Below are 18,040 nucleotides of genomic sequence, written 5' to 3' on the forward strand. Positions count from 1 at the left end.
TCACCTGTTTGTTCGGATGCTGCATTCAAGAGCTCAGCAGAGACAAGGGTCAAAGTTTGATGGCATTTTTCATGAGCTCCCTTTATAGTGGTCGTTTGTCACAATATCAAGGTCAAAAATTTGAACCACAATGTCAACTTGCAATATATCATACCTGGGAACGTACAGAGTTACTTGTCTTATCGCCGAAGCCGACGTAAGTGCAGCAGGGACATCTAAACGTAATTTGGTAGCCCCTGTTCAGAACAGCTTTAAATATATGAGCGAATTTCAGCTCTTACAGGCACCTGCACACATCCCCATTGGGGATAGTGAGGTGTGTTTTCAATATTGTAACATAGCAGCAGCTCACTAATATTACTACACATAACCTCTGTGACACCCTCCCATTTCTAATATATGAGGCCCTGTTTTTAACTATTTTTATTATGGCTGTTGCATGAAACACAACTACAGCATTTCTCTGCAAAATATCTGTAATAGACTCTCATACATCACCCACAGTGAAAAATATATTTAGGAGAAGTGTATTTACTATGTGTTAAATAATTATTCATGGTCATCGGGGCAACGCTCTCTGCAAAACAGAGCTGGTTCTATCAAGACACCCCCTGGAAGGCTGGGGCCCTGGGCCACAGCCCACTTTGCCCATGCCTTGAAAGTCTCTAAGTGCAGCCCTGTATTTGAACTCTGGTTGTTATAGCAGAAGCCCTGGTGTAAGGAAACTTGAGGGGGTTCCCCTGCAAAGTATCTTGATGCCCCTTCCCCCCCCCGGACCCAGTCAGGGGCCTGCCGCCCGTGCACAGTGTATTGTGCTGAGGTGGGCCTATGGGGCCCCCCCTGCACCGCAAGGGCTGCTGGGGCCTTTGTTACGCCACTGAGCAGAAGACCCAGGCGTGCCATAAAGATTAAATTACGTTATTGTGGAGGCCTAGGGCAGTTCTCAGAGATGAGTGCTGGACAGAGCAGGGGAAGGGGTGATCATAAGAGGAATAGGGGGGGAAGGGAAGATGTCCTAAGGCTGTGTTATTCTTCTTTCAAGAGCCAGAGGTGGACGGAGGCTGGAGTCAATCAAGGGACAAGGTCTTGGGCTCTGAGCTTCTTTCAGATAGTACAGTGTTTTTTCATCCTGTTTTTGACTGAGGGGGTCAATGGAGTTAATCTTATCTCATTAGAGATGCTATTCTATGTTCTGGGTGCATATCTTGAAAAGACTTGCTTTAATCTGTCTCGTGAAGATCAAGGTGTTGGGTTCTGCGTCGTACCTTGGGTTCATGGCAATCCACAGGTGTGATGCACTGAACTCCCACTAAAGTGCCTCTGTACTTATGTTTAGTGGTTCGGTGACTGAGCACAGTGATGCCTAACGCACCCTTCTGGCTTGTGTGTGGTGGGTACCAGTTTCTGCAGACACCCCTGTCTCTTGCTTTGCCAGGTTTGAGTATGGTACAGACAACTTTGAACTTAGTCCCTATGTCTGCTTGGAGTTAGGTTTCACACGTTTAGGTACAACTGGCCTTCTGCATCTCTAGCCTTTGCTGCCTGCATATGAGTGTCTTTGTTTATGCCTGTTAGCCATCAGTACTCATCTTGGCATGACTGGGGAACCAAAAGCAGCCCTGGCAGAAATGCTCAAACCAGCCTGCTCCCCTCCTCTCCTCCTTGCTCTATCTCTCTTGCCATCCATCCACTCTGTCTCTCCTCTCTTCTCCCTCTCTGATCTTTCCCTCTCTCTCCCTAGTTCCTCTCTCTGTTCAGGCTCCCAGTACCTGCTGCAGTTACTCTCGAGGAGCTGCGGGAAGTGACAGAGGCACCAGCAGCAGTCCTTGCCTTTCACACCAAACATCCAGGATCTCCAGCTAAGTTCATTCACTAATGGACAACAGTGGTTTCTTAAAGTAACTAAGGGCCAGATGTACGAAGCCTGTTTGCATTTCTTAACGGCCCGAATTGGTATTTCGTGCCGTTAAAGAATGCAAACTGGGCTTTTCTAATGTACAAAGCCCTTTAAGGAATCACAAATTGCGCTTTCTACCCAGTTTGCGATTCCCAGAATAGGAAATGCAATTAGGGATTCCCTATGTGCAATTCCTATTCTGATGTACTGTGCATTCCCCAAAATGCGATTTGAGCATTTTGGAGATGCAATTACCACCGACTTGAAGTCTGTGATAACCAGGTGCAATTTAAAAAAAGCACCCCAAGGTGCTTTTTTTAAATTGCAATAGAGCACACACATGCCCCTTAGGCATATATGTGCTCCACAGGTGCACCCCTATTTTGGGGTGCACCGAGGGGGGTCCCTTTTCCCATTGCCATCCCTTGTTTTGCATTTCCTAAATAGTGATTCCTTTATAAGAAATTGCTATATTGGAAATGCAAAACCGGCCGATTGACTCAAATGCAATGGGATTTCTTAATACTGATTTCCTAATAGCGATTCCTACTTTGTAGGAATCGCTATTAGGAAATCGGTATCTTTGTGCATAGCATTTTGCATTTCTTAAATAGCAATTTCTATGAAGTCGCTATTTAAGAAATGCAAAATTGCATTTTCATACATCTGGCCCCTGGCTCTTTGTTATTTATTTAAGAGCAACTCAAGAACTTAACAGACTGGGTAAGAAGACGACCAAAAATGCAACAAACTGGGTAAAAAGACGAAAACCTGAAGTGTGTTGTGGTCCCTGTTGTTATCCCGCGCAGTGTGCCCCTCAGTCCCCTGGCAGTCATCTAGAGGGCCTCTGTCTTCTTGCTGAGAAGGTGATTGACTGCAGGCCCACAGCAAGAGCACTCAAATAATACTAAGGGGGGAAGCCCTGACCAACAACAAAACCTAGTACGTGGACCTACCGCTCACTGCACCATCCAGAAACAGAGTGGGTCAGATTTCACAGTGCAACCTACTTGCCAACACATCTAGCCTGTCTCTCTGAATCCCTGTGGTTGCCAGCCAGTCTAGTGCTTGCCAACTTTCCACCCGTTATCTTCTGACAGGCACATCATGGCAATATGTGACCAATCATGAAAAGCGCCAGACCACCGATATTCTTCTACATTGTAATTTGTAATTGTATTTATATAGCACTTACTACCCCTGACGAGGCATCAAGGCGGTTGTTGGCGAGTAGCATGCTACTCTGGAACCCAAAAGGATTAGTGGTGGATTAGGAAAGGGAACTGTGAGTCACCCTGCAGCTTTCATTTCACCCAGCTCCAACAGCTACAGGAAAGAGCAAGTCCCACCCATCATAAGGGCCGTCACCAGGGGGCAGTAGCCTCAGCTTCTTTCCCCTAGTCCCAACTCTTAACAAGTGCCCTGTACTTGTCTTACAACACCTGTTTACATCATTAAAATATTAAAAAACAGAGCATGCTTGACCTCTCACTTTGTAATGCAGCTGACACCGCAAATCCACCAGATGGCACCAAAATTGTGTTTTCCCCATCCCCCATCAGCTTGTCTGACACCTTAAGAATTTTTTTTATTGCAACTTGGATAGGAAACAACAACATTTTTCACCCACCGCACCATAAAAGCATCTGGAATCACCCAATTGTTCAGTCCCATGTTGGCAGGAGTACCTCATGACCCAATTAAGATATTTTGTAGGGTCCGGCGAGAGGAGATGGCAATTGTCCTGTATTAAAAAAAAAACATAAATTGCACAAGATCACACAGTTGTGAGAAATGGTAGAGAAATCCATACTGGTGATAGGGGATGGCATTTTGAGCTAGTTGAAGAGTGTCTGCTCCAGTGAATGCACGAGAAGAGAGGGGTTGAGGGAGAGCTGGTACACTGTAGTTTGGGAGAACTTCCCTAGGAGGCACGTGTCTTTTGAGCAGGTCATATGAATCCTTGCCTACAAGTAGAATTTGGCAAAGTGTGTAGGCCTAATCCTTGGGTACTGTGGAGAGGGGCATAATGGGACAACAAATATTAAGGTACCTGGTTACTTCCTGTCTGAGACCCAGCCCTTCTTTTCTCTTGTGCCAGTACGTGCACTTTGACATTCTAATTCTTAGCACAGGTAGACAGAGAGATGGGTAGAAGAGAAGTTGGAAGATGCTCACACATGCCGGCTACCCTGAAAGACCAAGGCCTTCATTTACGGAGATTTGTTGCCCCTTGCTGTGCTGCCCTATGCCAAAGTGAAAGGGCAGGGATGCCCCATATTTGTGCAATGCAGTGCATTCATGCCCTTCCCCACTGGGCTGGCACCATTTTGGCAGCCTAGTGCCAATGCAGGTGCCATGAAGGGAGCTTGTGCTGTAGGCAGGATTGTTTTGTGCAGGAAGGGACACCTCCTTGCCCAAAAGAATCCTGAAAGGCGTTTTCTCCTTTCTATATGTGCTGCACAACGGAGTGCACATTAAAAGAGGAAAAAAACATGGAGAAATACAAATATTTCTCCTCCTTATGCCTCACCTTAGGAAGAGTAATCCCAGATGGACATAGTTTAGTAAATCTGGGACAGTGTCAACATCCATGGGTGTTACATGGGAACACACACTGCAGCGCCCATGGAACGCCTCCCGAGAGATGCTGTGCCTTACCCCATATCTATTAGGCCATTCAAAGCCATGCAACGTGGCTTTGCGTGGCCTCATAGGTATGATTTTGTAGTTTGTGCCACCTGAGCGTCACAAAATGTGATGGTTCGGCAGCGCAAGGGGCTCATAAATATGCCCCCAAGGGTGCTGAAGAGTCAGTCGGTGGGAAATCACCTCAAGCCAGCCAGCCACTGTGGCAGTTATGTGCAACACTGCCCTTGTAAATTCAGGAAAATGTATAACAAAGCTTCTGAAATCAATAACAAGTAATTTGTAACGGAGCACTTCTTAAATAAGTAATGAGCCATGTGTAATGCAGCACTTCAGTGCACTCACAAAACCACTAGTGCTCTGAAACTGAGCTTCCTAATCACAGCGCCTCTGAACACTTAGCAGAGCGACGTGTGATATACGACCGAATATCATTGACAGTGGCGGGGTTCTATCTCCTGCTAGACTTTAGCTCATGTCCCGTCGGTCCCCTGTCTGAAAGCATCTGCAAAGATTAAATGTCAAACACAGGAAATATTTCTGTGCCAAGGGTCTATACTACTCATGTTTACAGCACAGGTTACCAGTGGTCAAAGGAATTACAGGATTCGGTGGGAATTTTAGAAATTTGAGAGTTTGTCGATGTGGTTCCGAACTCAGATATTCTGGCCCAACAGAGGAAGAGCATGTTTGGACACACGCTAGCAAAATACAACTTCCAGCTGTGGGAATGCCAAATATGTTTTTCCAACCACAAATATGTTGGATGTTTTAAATAAAAAAAAAGTCTTGACTTCTTGCAGTAGTCTAGTTCCCCGTGCTAAAAAAAAACCCGACACAATGTTTTCGAATGTATTAAAACAACCTTATTCAAAGCTCTTGTTGAAATAGTTTCGCTTATTACCGACAAGAAAACCCTCTCTGGAAGGAAATAAGGACAAATTACCATAGAAGCCTCTCCAGTTAAAAAGGAAAGACACGCAGGCTGAATATATGTGAATCAAGCACCCCAAAAAAACGAAAAGGTTGCAAGTGTAAGACAGGGTCCAAACTGCGCAAAAACACCAGAACGTTTCATGCTTATGAAGGTTTGACAGGCGAGATCTGTTCCAATCTTAGGGACATATTTAAGACCCTAGCGCCATTCTAACGCCACATTAGCACCATTTATTTACGCTAATACGCCGTTAGAAAGCCAAAAACGCCACGCCATATTTACAAAGTGTCGCAATGCATGCATTGTGCCACTTTGTAACCCTTTACGCTACATTAGGCCTGTGCCAGGCATAATGTATGCAAAGGGGGCGTTCCCTCATTGGGGGGGGCCAGAAAAATGGTGCAAAAAAATCTAAGAGATTTCTCTGTGTCATTTTTTTCGGCACTTTTAGCGCCTGCTGACAGCACGCGTTAAAAGAAGGCATTCATTGGTTACACTGGGCCTCTGGGTGCTTTGCAGGATTAGTGTCAATGACATCATGACGTTTCAGTTTCAATAAAGCCCTTCAGAGAAGCCTAACCATGATAGGTGGTGATGTCTTCGAATGTGGCAGAACATTTTAAGGGGTAAAATACTCAAGTAGATGTCCCCCTTCCCACCCCACAAATTCCCTCCTCTGCTGCAGACCAATGGTCCCAAAGGCCATATATAGGTGCTGGAAAATGACCTCCTTCTAACCCTCCGCCCGCACCCCCCCCATCCACGCCAAGGGGGAGCAGGGCCAGCTTTAGAGCTGTGCAACCAGTGCAGCTGCACCTGCCGCTGACTTTGTTGGGGGGCACCTTGTTTAAAATTAACTATTGGTTTAAAAGCACATGAACTTCCTTGTGGGTCCAGTAGTATTCATGCCACAATAAAAATGTCAAGATAACTGGTGATTAATATTCCTAGTGGTGAGAGATTAGAATTTTGTTTAGTGGCAGTTTTGACTCACCCCAAGGTAGCGCTGAGGGTTAATGTGTGTATGTCAGAGAGACTAAGAAGAGATGAGGTGAGTTGTTAGAGAGTGGTAGTGAAGGAATTCATGGAGAAGGTGGTCATGGGGGGAGTGCCAAAAAAGACATTTGCACTGGGCACTATCAGCGCTAAAGCCGGCCCTGAGTTGGAGGCCCACAAATTTGGTCTCCCAAATAGGCTGGAGGGTCTTGTCTACCATAAGAAGAGCACCTTAGTCACTATTTTGTGAAGATTGCCACACATCACAGTTTTGCAGCAGAGACTGTGATTGACATGGTGGCGGACCATTTGTGGATTGGATCGCAGTGCCGGAGAGGTTTCGATAGCAGGATACCCGGCAATCGTCAAGTCAATGTTTAGTCCACCAGTAGTGAGAACAGATAACTACTGCCTCCACCCTCTTCTAAACCACACGGGAGGGTAGTCCCACTGGACATGTCTGGTGCATTTGACAGAGTAAACAAGGTCAACCTTGGTCAGCATCTACAGGAAGTAGACGTGATGGGATGAGCTGTCCAGCAGGTGCCATCTTTTCTAGAGGGTCATTCACAGTTGGAGACGTGTTATCCTTCTAGACCATAATGCTCTGTGCTCTCTACATGCCTTCAAAAGTAGTAGTTGGCTGTACAACTTAAATGTTATGGAGGGCGAAGGGTCAACACTGTATGTCACGATCGCATGGTCAGACTGGAACAGAAAATAGGCCCTGGCACCAAAATAAAAATGGCCTCTATTAGTGCATCAGATAGCTAAAAAATTGACACTCATTAGCAAACCAGTGCAGTTTTAAACCTATAAAGTTATGTGGTATGTGTTTTTTATACAGTATGGGAGATTGCTTGTGCATGTGCTTGCTGGTTTCTGGTAATATCAGGGAAATCAACAGTAAAGAAACAGTAAAGAAATAGCCCACCAGACCACAAAACACACCCATAAATATCCAAAAATGTCACACGCACTGACCACCCATTCTGCACAGTCAGATTGCCCAATGAGCCAGTCTGACTCTTCCCGAAATACAGGCAGTTGTCCCCTGCAGCTAAGCTTTATTAACTGCATGCTATTCTGACTCAAGATCTCACCCCTAGAGACGTTCAGAGTGCAGTGTTAACTTCAATGCCTTGCACCGCAGGCTCTCCCTTATCACCCAGAGGTGCTTCATTCGTTAGCCACTGGTGCATGCATGTGCACCAAGCTGGGCTATTGCAATGGCCTTTACTTGAGTCTTCCTGCTTATGCTCCACAGAAACTGCAGAGTACAGAATGCAGAAGTGTCTTTAGTCACTTTCATAGGCACAAGGAGTAGGGCTACAGGGAGTGCTGCAGCACCCCCAAAATAACCATCATGGAGTTCAGAAGGTGAATTACCAATAAAGATGCCTTTCAATTTTGTTTTTATCTTGCCACATTTGCTGTGCGTTCAAAGGCAGCGCTCAAATGCCAGGCTCTGTCTCCCGACAAATTGCTGCTGATTCTTTAAACATGGAGATTACAAAGTTAGAGGATTCAAAGTTAGAGGATTTTCTAAAGTGAGCTATCTGAAAATCTTGCCAGGGTACCGGGAGTGTGAAAGGAAAGGATGTAGAATGCCATTTTTTACACACCACAACATTTAAATACCTGTACATGCACTGTACAAATATTTCAACATATACCAGTAGTTAGGAAAGCACAAATAAATCATGTTTTTTTGTAAATCTAAAATGTGATCGACATAAAGATTTTATTCAGAACAAAACATTTCAAGACACTTTGCTTAGTGATGTGGAAATTATAAATATTTGCTGAAGCCCAATTTCCACACATAATTTGTGCGCTATATAGGACTGTACGACGAATCAACGACTGCAAAAAAAACTACTGCCTTAACAACGAGGTCGGAACACCGACCTCGTTGCTACTACTAATGATTTTACCACGAATGCCTTAACTATGATATTTCGTTGTAAAGGCATTCCTGATAAAATCATTAGCAATAGGCACCATTCACCCTACATCCCTCACCCAACCCCCCAACCCCACCCCAAAACCTAAAACCCCCTGACCCCCACCCACGCCCCAAAACCAAAAACACCCCACCCCCCCAAACCCACCACAAAACCTAAAACCCCCTGCCCCCCACCCACTCCCCAAAACCAAAAACGCCCCACCCCCCCAACCCCACCCTAAAACCTAAAACCCCCTGACCCCCCACCCACGCCCCAAAACCAAAAATGTCCCACCCCCCCAACCCCACCCCAAAACCTAAAACCCCCTGACGCCCACCCACTCCCCAAAACCAAAAACGCCCCACCCCCCCAACCCCACCCCAAAACCAAAAACCCCCTGACCCCCCACCCCCTCCCCAAAACCTAAACCCACACTTACCTTCGCCAAGTCCCTTATTTGTACCTTAACCACGCATGTTCGTTGTTCAGAACATACGTAGTTAAGGCACAAAAAACCGAAGTCGTGGTTAAAAAAAGCGTTGTTGCGCTTTCGTTAACCACGACCTTTGGGAAAAAAAAGTCGTAAAAAAGGATGTTTCCCGCTATATAGTTTTACCGGTACGCCAGTGTGAATTCTGTGGCCATTTCAATGAAAAATGTGCTGTCTGTAAGTGACTGTGAGTTTTCACACCATAAATTAGTAATAAATTTGCGACATTGTGCTTCCAAATGTACTACTGGCTACATGCCACAACCTTACCACTGTCCTGCAAAATGGGCGTGGCTCATTTGCTTTTCTTTTTCTATATTTGACGCTCGGATTTTACACTATTGCTATGACTTCAGTGATGTGACATTAATGGCAGCACACCCACTCTGAAAATTGTTCCATCACCGCTGGTCACTTGAAAAGATGAACTTGTGTCATCCAGGCTGGGAACCGTGGGCATTGGTGGGAGTTGGACAATGCAAGCCTATTGATTAATGCATAAGGGCACTTTATCAAGTGGGCCAGTCCTGTTTGGATCATCGTTTGCCCTTGTGCTCTAATAAGGGCTGATTCTTCTGAAACACCTTGTGCTGCAGGTTCTTAAGATGAAACATGCCCATCAGGGAGGGTGCTTCCTTAGGTTATTAAAGCCCAGCATTTGGAGCTATGTCAGATGTCAGACCGAGTATCATTTTACCTTCATAAATGCTCTAATCACCTTTCTATGATGGTAGCACAGTTTTGGTATCCACTACCACTATCGTGTCAAATGTTCTTAGCGCCTAAAAGTTATCTCCTGTAAACATTGCATTTTACAATGAGCAAATCAAGTCCATTCAATGCGAGTTTTGTGTGTTGACTAAAATCACACATGCAGTCTGTTATTTTAGCCCATGCACCATAACCACATCTTTTGGGTGGCTCTGCAAATTTTTCCAGGCCAATACAGTAATCTGGAAATGATGCATTTATCTCCCATGCACACAGGCTGTTGAGTTGTACACAGATGATGTATGTATTATTTGTGATCAATAGAGATCGATTCAAAGTCTATTTGTCCAAAGCTCTAACAAAGTCCTCTGTTATTGTTGGCTGGATACAACAGAGAATACTGTACCCCTCAGGAAAGCCAGGGTTTGGGAAACCCTGTATAAAGCCACTCTGCCTTTAAAGATGATAGCAGGGTTAAAGGAGAGGCCATCCTGGGAGGTAGCCACAGGAGGAAAAAGCAGACAAAAAGTTCCTTGCTAGAAGCGGAAGAAGAATGCAGGACACACACAATGATTCACAACAAGCCAGAGACAATGCAGTTGCAAAAAGGTGGGAGCCAAGACAGATCACTGAAGAGGTCAGCAACCAGTACACTAGTGTCAGAATTTGAGGCTGAAGGGAATTTCTCAGGAGCTGAGGAAATCCTCCCCTCTCCCTGAGACTGTAGACTTTCAGCATGGCAGGTAACATACCTGAAGATAATGCTACCGGGGGAAAAGATGGGTCAGGAGACAGAGAGGGGGAAAGGCGAGGTCCTGACGATAAGACTCAATAGATGGTTTCTGTATTGCAGGTGCACAACACCTCAGAAAAAGAGCTTAACAAGTGGGCATCAAGGCACAGTTTAGGCTTGGTGCTTACCGTAATCGAGTAGATGAAGTTCTGTAACTGGTGCCCCGGTTACTACGATACAGCCAGAGAACCAAATGAGGGGTGGGGAGCATCGGGCCTCTCCCCCAGGCCCTTCCAGATGTACTACTAAATGAGTAAACTTACATGTGTGAGAATCTCCCCACAGAAATGATGGAAGCTGTGGAGGTGGGGATTTACACTCGTAGATTTGTGAATAGCTTTTTGTAGTACTTTAGTATTAACATTGCAGTAATACTGAGGTACCACAGAATGCACTTGTGAATACGCCCTTCTGTGTGTAAGGCAGATTCCTTGGCAACAAAATATTTGACCACCAAGAAGAAGAAACAGAAGTAGCGGCCATAGTGGATTGGACAGTAATATGACTGGAAATAGTGGCCGCCATCTTTAAGTGGGAATTTAAAAATGCAAGTATGTCATAAAACCATGCAGGTTAAGTAGCTTAGGTGGCACTAAAGTATTCACTTTAAGCCTTAAACAAATGCCACCACCTACGGGTCCCACATGGAGGCAGCTGATTAAATGTACCAAACCTTGGTTGAATGTCAGAAGCGCTTGGTGATGCTGAAGGCCAGCACCCTAGCGCTTGTGAATGGAAGATGGAGATCTGTCATAGGTTATATTGCACCAGCAAAGACAGAAGTGTGTCCTGCTGGCATGACTGCATCTATCAACAACAGGAAGTGAGTACCAGCAAGAAGCCTATGGGAGCAGAGGCATGACATCAGTCTTCAGAGACAGACACAGTGACATTACAATACTAGGACTTACTTGTATGAGTTGGTGGTCAGTTCTCTAACAACAAACCAGTGCTAGTCTGTATGGTACCATTACTGCGTTTCTAATTCTTCACAGTGACATCACGTTTCTTCATCTAACTACAATGAGTCATACGAAGGCCGCAAGAGGAACATGAGCGAGTGAGTCCACTTGGTGCATGGGCTCTGTCCTCTCTTCTCTGCAGGCGTATTCTTCAGCCATATTCTGTCAGTCAGTCCTACAAGAACGAAGCGCTATGCCTGGGTCCCACTGCTGTGCGCAAGAGGCAAGCTCCACAAATCAATTACTCTGATTAGTATGCATATAGCTTCGTTAGGACCAGAACTAGATTGTAATACACATGTTTCCTATGAGATGTCCCCAAGGCACAGCATCTGTCGCGAAGCGTGTACTTTTGGAACGCGTCCAAGTAAGAGCCCAGTACTATCTTAGTTTTCTCACACCTGCACACTGCTGTGGCTTTAGGAGGTCTCCTCTCTTGTCTGCCCCTCTTCAGCACACCTAGCTGCTCATATCTAGATTCTACCCCAATATTACCCCAAAGTCCCCCCACTTACTTCAGACATGTTTAGATTGCAGCACACTAGGTACATGGAGCCTGGGAGGAGGGGAATGCTGTCGAGGGAGAAGGTGTTCACTGCTGAGAGAGATTTGGCAATACTCTGAAGGGGCATTACAAATCGTTCCCTTTTTTTTTAGCAATAGCTATATTTTTAATGTGTTTTTTAATAGTTTCAAAACACTCCCATCTGTACCTTTGCAGTTTAAGTTGTTAAGTTACAAAAGCATGTCTCTACCATATCTATCTATCTATTGATCTATCTCACTCTCTCTCTCGCTCTCTCGCTGTATGTATATATATATATATATATATATATATATATATCAAACCAAGGCCCTTTCAGGGATAGAGTGACGCATAAACCATGCAAAAAACAAAGGAGAACTCTGGGAAGTTCCCAATTTTAGGTGGAGAGCTGCTCTAGTAAGGAACACCCTGCAACACCAGCGACACTCTAGATTTGCTCACCTCAAATGTCTGCTTATCTAGCAAAGTCTTTAAGCATAGGATTAGCACAGTGCTATCCTCGCCGAGCTAGATAGTGACAAAGTCTTTTACCATTTGTACAGCAAAATCTTTAAGCATATGACTGACACAGTGTCGTCCTCGCCGAGCTGTAAAATGACAAAAGCCATTTACCACTCCAGGCACAGTATTACAGCTTTGGACTGGTCAAATACCGTCCAAGCCAACCTGGAATGAGTAAAGCAACCCCTGACACGTGTTTCGCTCTCATTAGAGCTCTTCAGAGGGGTTTAGCTTTGTCCAGACACAAGGGAGCACCCAGTATAAGTTAAACCAAGGCCCTTTCAGGGATAGAGTGACGCATAAATTATGCAAAAAACAAAGGAGAACTCTGGAAAGTTCCCAATTTTAGGTGGAGAGCTGCTCTAGTAAGGAGCACCCTGCAACACCAGCGACACTCTAGGTTTGCTCACCACAAATGTCGCTTATCTAGCAAAGTCTTTAAGCTTTGTCATTTTTACAGCTCGGCAAGGATGACACTATGTCAATCCTATGCTTAAAGATTTTGCTGTACAAATGGTAAAAGACTTTGTCACTATCTAGCTCAGCGAGGATAATTGTATGCTTAAAGACTTTGCTAGATAAGCAGACATTTGAGGTGAGCAAATCTAGGGTGTCGCAGGGTGCTCCTTACTAGAGCAGCTCTCCTCCTAAAATTGGGAACTTCCCAGAGTTCTCCTTTGTTTTTTGTATATATATATATATATATATATATATATATATATATATATATATATATATATATATATATATATATATATGTGTGTGTATCTTAGGTCCTGTATGAGGCTAGAAACCACTGAGGCAGCTTCACAGCGCTTGCTATCAGTATAGCCAAAAAAGAACAGGAAGCCAGTGTTGCAGATTGCCAATACGTGGCCTTCTCGTAGAGACATCTTAAATATGAAGGCTCAGTTGACCTGTGGCCTTAGGAAGAGAAGTTAAACCTACAAAGCAGACCTGTGGCCTTAGGAAGAGAAGTCAAACCTACAAAGCAGTGCAAACTTGTGAGGCCCTTGACTTTAGGACATTACTGAGGACCATGAGGAATGATGGGTTTCAGATTCTGAGTGCAGTGTAGGTTCTTGGACTAATGGTATGAGGATGTCCCTAGCATGGTGGATGCCCTTGTTTGTCCCCTTGAATGTAGAACTTGATGCTGAATGTGTGACAGCTTTCCGGCTTGTTTGCATGTAAGGGCTTACCACAGGCCCAACTTTCAATCCATTTAAATTTAAATGCACACAAAGGGCTTCTCAGAAGTACATGGACAACAAGTCGGACCTCAGTTGGTATGAACAGCTGTGCATATATTGGGCTATGTGTGGGTACATGTGCAGGAATGCAGTCATGATTAATTTCATTTGGGGCATGGAGGTATTTCAGAGTCCAACATTTTCTTGTTTTTTGTACTTTTCTCCCCAAAATCACAATATGGGTAAATGGCTTTATATATAGATGTCTAACTTTCACATTTTTATTGCACTTGGTTCCTCAAATCAATTACGGAAAAAAAGAACTGTAGGTGAAAGAAGGAAAAAAAGAAACAGGAAACTGTGACAAATTGAAAGAGAAGGTATGAAAAAGAAACTGTAATAGTAAAATTAAGAGACATTTGGGGCCTCGTTACGAGGCTGGCGGTCTTCAGACCACCAGCCCCACATGGGCGGTCAGGACCGCAGCAGCTGTGGGTGGTCTGACTGCCACATAAAGTCCCTGGCGGTCAAACCATCAAGGTTCCGCCAGCACTGCTGGGATCGGAGATCCCGTTGGCCTGGCGGTGCCGTAAATTGTAATCTGCCAAGTCAGCGCTGCATGCAGATTATGACCTCGTTCTCCTCCAGTCTTTTCATGGCGGTGAGCTGGCGGAGAACAATTGCAGGGGGCCACAGGGGGGGGCCCTGGACTGGCCATGCACTTGGCAATGGCAGGGCAGGCCCCCCTGCCCAGCACCCTCGCAGCGTTCACTGTCTGCTTTGCACTGCGAGGGTGCTGGTGCACCCTGCGGGCTACAGCATTGCCACTGGCTCGATTATGAGATGGAGACAATGCTCTAGCCTGTTTCCTGCGAGGCCAGTGGGGGTGGGTCAGTGAGCGTGGGTGGAGGGGTCAGAGGGCGGACTAAAAAGAACAAAATATTCTGTAACTATATTGCTGGTCTTTCACTTTCAAGTAACTGCATACAAAATAACATACACCCTAAATGAAAAATAAATGCAAGTTAAACTGATCAGTAAGAAATGCACTATTTTACATTTTGAAAACTTAACTGGTTAACGAGATCACTGTAGATGTCTGTGTGTGTAACCAGAGAGCCACAGAATTGAATTCAGATTGATACAGTGGGGAAAATGTACTTGTGCGTTTTCATCGTTAAGAGGTCCCAGCCTGTGACAGAAAGCACTCTGAATATGTATGTCAGTATTTTAAACTTGTATTACACACACATAGGTATTGCGCAAGGTTACTGATTAGATTTTAGGGCATAGCTGTGGGTGTTGCTCAGAGTTGCTGATTGTTTTTTAGGACACAGGGCTGAGTGTTGCACCATGCTAATGATTAATTTTTAGGGCACTTGGTTGCTGTGGGCTGCTGATAATTTTTGAGGGTGCAGGGATATGTGTTGCACTGAGTAACTGATTTGTTTTTTGGCTTAGGGATGGGTGTTTCAGTGGGTTAGTGATTGGTTTTTAGGATGCCTGTGTGGATATTGCACCTGGTTACTAATTAGTTTGGAGGGCCCTGGGATGGGTATTGTATTGGTGTACTTATTAGTTTTTAGGGTACAGGGCTGGGTGTTGCACGAGGTAAATGATTTGTTTTCAGTTCTGCCTGTGGGGTATAATTTTTGAAATAGAAATATATATATCATTTTATCTATTTCAGTAACTATTCCCATATAGTATAATTTCACACCTAAGTATATGTTTATTTATTGAAATATGTATATCTATAAATATATGTGTATATATATATATATATATATATATATATATAGAGAGAGAGAGAGAGAATATAGTTTAAATAAATTGTCATTTTAAATTTTTAAGCAAAATACTGTCTATTTTTAACACATAAATAGATTTTTAAAATAAAATAGTCTATGTTTGATATTTTCTTTTTGTATGTTTTAAAACGTGTATTTCTCAATGTTTATATGCATATATTTTAAATAATAACTGCATTATTATTTTATTTCACATTCATAGTACTATATTTTTTTAATGTGTGTACATTTTACAAGTTCAAAATGAGTTTTAATTAAATATTTTTAATATTTAAAAATATATAGTTTCTATAGTGAGCAATATTTGTTTTTAAAAAAAGTTATTTTAAATATTCTTGAAATGTACATTTTGGGTTTCTGTATTTTTAAACTTTAGGTATTTTTATCTAGCAATATTTAAGATTCAATAGTTTGGTTGTTTTAATTATACGTATAGGGTTGTTGATATTTTGGGTGTCAATGTTTTGTCTTCCATATTTCTACACTACGGTAACTCACAAAAAGGAACTTTATTATCGAGGAGGGGAGCGTGGAAACAAGGTAATCAGGGTCAGGAAGAGAAGAAAGATGAAAACAATTGTGAGACCCTGCATAGAATGCACCTGCTGTGCTATACCTCCCGTGCCCTAATACCCTCAGACCAGATCACAACCACTTTTCTTTCTGCCACTTACCACCTACCTCACTTGGATGCCCAGCACAGCTAATGAGCCGCCTTGCAGAGTCCTTTCGGCCGAGTCAAAGCTGAAGTATCGACCATGGTCACAAGTACACCATGCTTCTGTGGTGAGCCTGGCTCTGTGCTCGAGGGCACCAGGCAGGGTGGGGCATTGGTGGGGTCAGAAAGGCATGGCTCCAGTGCTCCAGCGCTGCACGCACATGATTTGCTACTATTAGTGTCACCACCTTGAGTGTAAGTGCTAGGAGGAGCCTGGTAGGGCTCTGCATTGATGTGCATGTCCCGCTTCTGAGCCGCTTCAGCCATCCATTTTTACTCATCGTCTTAAGAATCGAGCACGTTCTCTTCCTTCCTACCTTAGACTTGTTTATTTTCAATGTCATTAAAATCCAAGGGTCATAAATCAACAAGAGGTGAAGACAACAATCAAACAAAAAGGCGTGTTGCTGCTTACTGGTACAACAAACAACACAAAGTAATCCATGGGTTTAATGATTAATTTTTAACCACTTTGAGACAGATGTACAAAGCCCTTTTGCATTTCTTAACAGTCCAAATCGGTGTCCTGTGCCGTTAAGAAATACAGAAAGGCCTTTTCTGATGTACAAAGGTCTTTAGGAAATCACAAATCTCGATTTCTACCCTGTAAAAATCGCAATTTGCAATCCCCAGAATAGGAAATTGCAAAAAGGGATTACCTATTTGTGATTCCCATTCTGATGTACAAAGCATTTCCTAAATGTGATCTAGACATTTACGAAATGCAATTACCATCGACTTGATGTCAATGGTAACCATTTAGAATTTTGAAAAAGCACCCCAAAATACATTTTTTTTAAATTGGAATGCAGCACACATATGCTGCTTGGGTGCAAAGGGGCCTTTTGCCCATTGCCATCCTTCGTTTTGCATTTCCCAAATAGCGATTTCCTACTAGAAAATTGCTATTTAGGAAATTCAAAACCGTCCCATTCACACAAATGCAAAGGGATTCCTAATTTCGATTTCCTAATAGTGATTTGTACTTTGTAGGAATCACTATTAGGAAATTGGTATCTCTGTACATAGCATTTTGCATTTCATAAACAGCGATTTCTATGAAGTTGCTATTTAGGAAGTGCAAAATTGCATTTTAGTACATCTGGCCCATTATTTCTTTAATTAAGTGCAGAGCATTGAAAGATTCCATTGTTCAGAGGGTTGAGGCAAAGTCCTGATCACCAAATATTACCAGGTAGTGATAAAATAATATCAGCTATTAATTTAATATGTATTTTTCTATATTAAGAACCACAATGTTCATCATCTTCATTAGCTAAACTAGCAAATACAGGATCATTACATTTATAAAATATGATAAGAGCTACAAAGTTTATTTTCTTTGCTACCTGAAGGACTACAATGTTTATTTCCTTGGCTACAGTAAGGACTACAGGGCCTATCTTCTTTGCGACATTAAGGGTTACAGTGTTTATTTCAATGGTTACTTTAAGGCCTGCAGTGTTTATTTCTGTGGTCACTTTAAGGACTACAGTGTTTACTTCTGAGGCTACATTGTCTACAATGTGTTCTTCATCCGCTGCATTCAGGGCTACAGTGTTTGTTTACTTACCTACATTAAAGATGACTGTGTTTATTTCCGTGTCTTCTTTACCAGCTGTCTCCTTGGCTACATTAAGTGCTACACAGTTTGTTTTCCTAACAGAATTAAGGGTTATAAAGGTGATCATTTTTGTTGGCCTCTCTCAGTACAATATTCACTAACTTCATCAAATGTGTAGTTATATTTATATTAACTGCAAAACACAAGGTTTAAAGTGGCATAACTGTTACTGTAAAAACCTCAGTAAAATGTTACATCTTAAAGTAAAAGAATACTGATAGTCACTAGTTGTAGTTAACTGAAGTAATTACAACTCGCTCCT

Source organism: Pleurodeles waltl, chromosome 9 (genome assembly GCF_031143425.1).
Source record: "Pleurodeles waltl isolate 20211129_DDA chromosome 9, aPleWal1.hap1.20221129, whole genome shotgun sequence".
Taxonomy (NCBI): Eukaryota; Metazoa; Chordata; class Amphibia; order Caudata; family Salamandridae; genus Pleurodeles; species Pleurodeles waltl.